This window comes from Halyomorpha halys, unplaced genomic scaffold, assembly GCF_000696795.3.
Source record: "Halyomorpha halys isolate HHAL.00 unplaced genomic scaffold, Hhal_1.1 Scaffold848.1, whole genome shotgun sequence".
In the NCBI taxonomy this organism is placed as follows: domain Eukaryota; kingdom Metazoa; phylum Arthropoda; class Insecta; order Hemiptera; family Pentatomidae; genus Halyomorpha; species Halyomorpha halys.
In genome coordinates, this window is record NW_027115347.1 from 170,122 (window position 1) to 175,994 (window position 5,873).

General features: G+C 32.5%; 1 long non-coding RNA gene across 1 annotated transcript in view; it reads left to right on the forward strand.

The window, feature by feature from the left end:
• Positions 1-1,263, forward strand: part of LOC136797020 (uncharacterized) — a 13,852-nt gene extending 12,589 nt beyond the window's left edge. Inside the window, exon 3 of the long non-coding RNA XR_010844816.1 lies at positions 1,084-1,263. This is a non-coding gene — a long non-coding RNA (uncharacterized lncRNA). The remainder of the gene's footprint in view (positions 1-1,083) is intronic.
• Positions 1,264-5,873: the final 4,610 nt, after the last annotated feature.

Here is a 5,873-nt window from a genome sequence, read left to right on the forward strand (position 1 = left end):
CCGAATCGTCTGTTGAGTTCTTGTCTTTTGAGTCTAGTATGTTGGTTCCAGGTGAGTCTTTTGTCCAAGGTGAATCCGAGGTATCGCACTGTGTCGGATCTGGGAAAAGGTATATTGATAAGAGTAACAGGTAGGCAGAAGCTTCGGCGGAGAGTGAAGGTCACATGGGTGCATTTTGATTCATTAACTTTTATCCAATTTGATATTAAATTACTATTCTTGCCATCTATTTCAAATGTAATTAATAATTATGTTAACAAGGCTATAAGAATAACGGATGCCAGTAGGCTGAAAAGAGTAAAAAGTAAGATATTTAAAATATGTTTGGATAATTTTTACCCCCAAAAATTAATTTATAAAATTTGGGATATAAACCTTAAAAATTCCAAAGATAGGATGAAAAATAAAATAGCAAATAACAAAGCAATTAATTTGATGATTTATTTAACAAGTAGTTTATAACGTTATCTTCGTTAGTTTTTTTGAGTATAATGATATTTTGTCCAAACTACTAGAAATCAATTGATTTTGGCAAATATCATGAAAAATATCACTTCTATGAAGATAACCGTCATATACTACTTTATAGCACATAAAACTTTAATTTTAGTGCTAATAGACATCTGTAAGTCTCATGGTTCCTGATATATAGATTTCCCAAATTCACTCAGTACTGAATTTTTCAGTACATTTTTTATGAAATAATGCTTTAAAAAACTGGATAATCTCAGGAAGTATTGAACAGCTCAGTTAGGGATCATGTTTTAGCATATTTACTCTACTTAGAATCGTGTTGTATTTGGATTTTTATTGTTGTTGGTAGTTTTAACGATATGTAGCTCCAAATAAAAAAAATTTTTTTTTTACATTTTGAATCAACCGCCATTTTTTATTCCCCCTGACTATACAGACTTACCAATTTCGTTTAGCCACTATACTCGTACATAGTTTTCATTAAATTAATAAAAAATTGTGGTAAAATAACTGACTTTATTATCCTCTTGGGCTCTTGCTCTTAAGTTCTTAAAGGTAACGGTTCACCTAAACTGTACCTCAGATTATTCTTTATCCAACTTCTTGCAGATGATTGCCTCGGTCACAACATACTTGATCATTCTGATCCAGTTTGGTTACACCGGGTACAAAGGTCATCCTCCACCGACGACTGACGGCTCCACCACATAGCTTCCTCTATCAGCAGTTAACTGTGAGCAGCTCTGAGTTGTGAAAAAGTAGTCGAAATTATAATTATATTACCAATTACTGTACTTGACTATTAATTTCAACTAATTGACGAACCAGCGTAATTGTAATTCCAAATTATGGTCAAAAGAGAACAATAAAATAGTTAAAAACTATTTATTGGAGAAGTTTGTCGGGGGGGAGGGGGTGTGATCAGCAAAGAACAACATAAATAAACAAAAATATATTTATTTATTTTATGCCGACGTTTCGACCTGAGTTTCAGATAACAACAACATTTAGAGAAACATAAAATTGAAAAGGAATAGTATACAAACAAATTTGGAATTATACAAAATATTGAATTGAATCATAAATAATAAAAAAAAATTATAACTGATAATTGAATAGTAAAAAAAAAATTGATTGATAATCGTTGAATTAGATGGTAGTAGATTGAAAACAGTGAAAAATGAAATATAATATCAAGTAGGTAATTCTATTTCATCTTTCAATCTATTACCATCTAATTCTACGATTATCAATCAATTTTTAATTTACTATTCAATTATTAGTTATCAATCATTTATGATTCAATTCAATGTTTTGTATGATTCCAAATTTGTTTGTATACTATTCCTTTTCAATTTTATGTTTCTCTAAATGTTGTCGTTATCTCTTTTGTTCTATAGCCCCGATGAAGACCTGAAACTCAAAAAACGTCGGCATAAAATAAATAAATACATTTTTGTTTATTTATGTTGTTCTTTGCCCACCGCATCCCCCAACAAACTTCTCTAATCATTAATCTTACGGTCAACTATCTACACCAACGTTTCGTACCACTTTGTAGAGCTTCATGAGGGCTAAAAAAAATTACAAACACAACTAACAATATTTTGTCATAGTAGGATAATAAGATAGAAAAAAGTAAATCAAGGTAGGATTAAAACTATGTAAATATAAGTGAAAAGAAAATTAATAATTTGGTACTAATTTATCCTTTACTTATTTATTATTATCATTTTTATTTTTATATATTCTTTCTTAACCTCAGTTTAATCTTAATCTACTTTTTTTATTTTCCGTTTTTTGGTGTGTTAAATTTTGATTTCTCATGGTTGATTATCTATTTTCACGTGTTATTACGTCTCCGGTTCATTTTTGATTAAATAGTTTGCACATTTTTTATGTATCATAACTATTTTTACTTTTTCTATCTGTTCATTTGTATATAATTTTCTTTTCACTTATATTAACATAATTTTACCCTACCATAATTTACCTTTTTCTATCATGTTATTCTATTACGTCAAAATATTTCTAGTTGTTTTTGTATCTTTTTAGCCCTGATGAACCTGTACAAAGTGGGGTGGAACGTCAGAAAATAAATAGTTGATAACTATTTTTTATTTTATTTTGACCGCACCCCTGACCATCTTTTGCATAGTTTGAAATAATACGGTGAATAATTTATCTATATAATTGCAATTATATTTGACTCTAATTTGCACAACACAGGAACTGCAGTATTTTCTTTGTAGTAAATTTGAAGAATGAATCAGGAAAAAAATTTCATGAATCACAAGACACGAATATTTTTAATAAAAAAATCACTATGTATTGTTTTATGTTGCATTAAATATAAATTAATATGTTGTAACTTTATACATCAATAATAAAATAAAACAGGTTTAAAATTATTTGTCTTCAATATTTGTCTAGTGAAATTCTTTATCATTTGATTTTCCCCTTATAATCTGTATGTATTAGTCCTTGAGCTCGTAACAAAAAAGATTTTCACCACGACTGCCGTCGCAAAGCAGCTGGAATAAAAAACAAAACACATAAAAATGGCAGTCTGCGTTATGCAATATAATCCAAGAAATAAAGACAAAAAAAAAAAGAAGATGAGAATAGAACGCTAAACGCTAAAGGTTGGGTAGTGCTTGAATCTTGGTTTGGATTGACATTGAAAAAGACGGCTGAAATTTTATTTTTAAATAAGAAAAACCTTGTGGGAGTGGTTAGCTCATTGGTAAGGCACTGTACTACAGACTTCATGGACCCGAATCCGGGTGTGGCAGATAATTGTTTCACTGGAGCCCTGAGTTAACCCTTTGGCTTCGGAAGCCCTCCGTGTTCCACTCAGCCTCATAAAAATCAGGTGGTAGAGTGTGGTTTTGACTAAATGACCTCCATACCCAATTGTTGGTTTAGCAACAGAATATCCTAACTAAGTACTAAGTACTGTATACTTCATGGGTTGTAGCGTAATTTTTTTTTATTAATTATAAAAACCTTTTCATTAATTTTTGTTTCCTTGCACAATATTAAGGAAACTACTTACCGCATAACAATTTTTAAAGTACGATGAATTTGTTAAAATTTGAATTCTTACAGATCCAGATTGTATATGTTTAATTGTACCCGAGATACAGTTTTTCGAAAAAAACACGCCCCATGGGCGCTACATTCTTTCTTCTCTCCTATTCAGTAACGAAAACAATGAATAGTAAAAAAATTTCCGAAGAACCATCCGGTAGCCGAGGAGAGTGTAGATGAAGGGATATGGAGAAGAAAAAGAAGCATCAGTGTATGAGTAATTCACCTTCTTTCTATGTACGATTCGCACCATCACCATCCATCATCGTCATCAGTCTGCAGTTTTCAAAGTCTCCCAATCAAAATTAATGAAGACACCTTAACCATTAATGTTTTGTTTCGGCATCCCTTTACACCCTGTACTGGTACTGGTACTGGAATTCGGTGGGGGGAACAAGTCCGACAAGTGAGCCTAGTGGTCCTTTTTGCCAACCCTTGACGGCTATCTGGGTTGCCACCACGTACTAACCAAGGTGGGAGTGTCAAGATTCATTGTTCGGGACCGCCGAATAATGAATGTTTAACTTCCCTAGGTGGGAATCGAACCAACAACATTCCGAATCCAGCGCACTGAGACCTGCGCCCCAACACGCACGGCCGTCACATCCCTCTTCATATCCTGTAGTTAAACATATTTTGTATTTAACATTCAACTTTCTCTCTTGTCGAACCATCCTCTAGATTGTAAATAAATTCTCTTTCTTGTGTTTTATTTTAAATTGCAATTAATTTCAATAGAGCTCACAAACAATATCCAACCAGCCAATCAAAAGTGAAGTAACTTCTGGCTTTAGGTTGAAGGCGTACTTCATATAAATATTATGAACTTTTTTAAAGTGAATAACTAGGTTTATTTAGATCGTTTACAGACATATTTATATATCATCTGCAAATAACCCATCTTCAAAATTATACGATAATGTTAAACCTTGATAAATATTTTTATTTTTGTTGATGATATGATTACCAATTAAGGTAATGGGTATGTAATTAAAAGCAGGGGCTTTTATCACTCCATTGGAGTATAAACATATATTTTTTAAAGATATATACATATATAAACAGCAATTTTGATTGATTTATTTTCACTATTTATAAAATAATGATTTCTCGATTATAGAGAAAAAAAAGAGGTTTAAAAAACTGTACCTAGTCCACTATTAAACATGCAGAGCTCAATAAGGACTCTAACTTCAGTAAATTTACTCAACTCTTATTTACTCAACCTGTTAAGATTCTAGACGAGAAGAACTAACAGTGAACTGCGTGTAGAACCTCTTCAGTCAATATCTCAGGATATGAAGGCAAAGAGATTAAGATGGGCGGGACATATGGCTCAAAGCAATACATCAGGAACAACAATGAATGTTAGTAGGAAAGGGAACACCTGGGAGGCCAAAAACCTTGTCGGCAGGCAAGTCAATTATAGTTTATCACAAACACTTGTAGTCCTTTGTGACTTATTCTTCGTAAATAGCTACTGGTAGCCAATGAGGAATTAGATTCCAATAGGGTGACGGCCCGAGAACCAAGTGAAGAGGACTCGGAACTGGCTAGAAGATGAAAAAGGATGGGTTTCGACCATAAGAAGTCCTTTATAGAGTTCAGAGGAAAGATAGGCTAGTCAGGTCTAAAACGCCACGGCTGAGACGTCACTACACACCACGACATGCATCACTGAACTCTTTATGGCAAGCCATATTGATCTGGATCATTTTATTACAATCATGTCGTAATAAATACTATCATCTAATAAATACTTTTATATTACTATACAATCATATTATCCAAACATCCTTTTTTTTTTATTGAGTTACCTTCTTTTACAGGCCAAAAGTGTATTATTCTTTTCTTTTCTTTAATTTCATTATACTTCCAAGTGGTTTTTATTTTTTGTTAATCATAATTTAATTTTTTTTTAACCATTTAGTCTTTATTTTTGTAATTAAAATTAAATTAGAATTCATTACGCAAATAAGGAAGTTTGTTATGATGTGTGTATAATATAAATACATCGATGTGGCTCGTCACATTCAACAACATTGCAGGCTGCAATGGGATTACGGCCCTGTATACGGGGACTGATAAGGCAGTCTACAGTCTACAGTCTACAGTCTACAGTCTACAGTCTACAGTCTACAGTCCACAGTCTACAGTCTGCAGTCTACAGTCTACAGTCTACAGTCTACAGTCTACAGTCTACAGTCTACAGTCCACAGTCTACAGTCTACAGTCTACAGTCTACAGTCTACAGTCTACAGTCTACAGTCTACAGTCTACAGTCTACAGTCTACAGTCTACAGTCT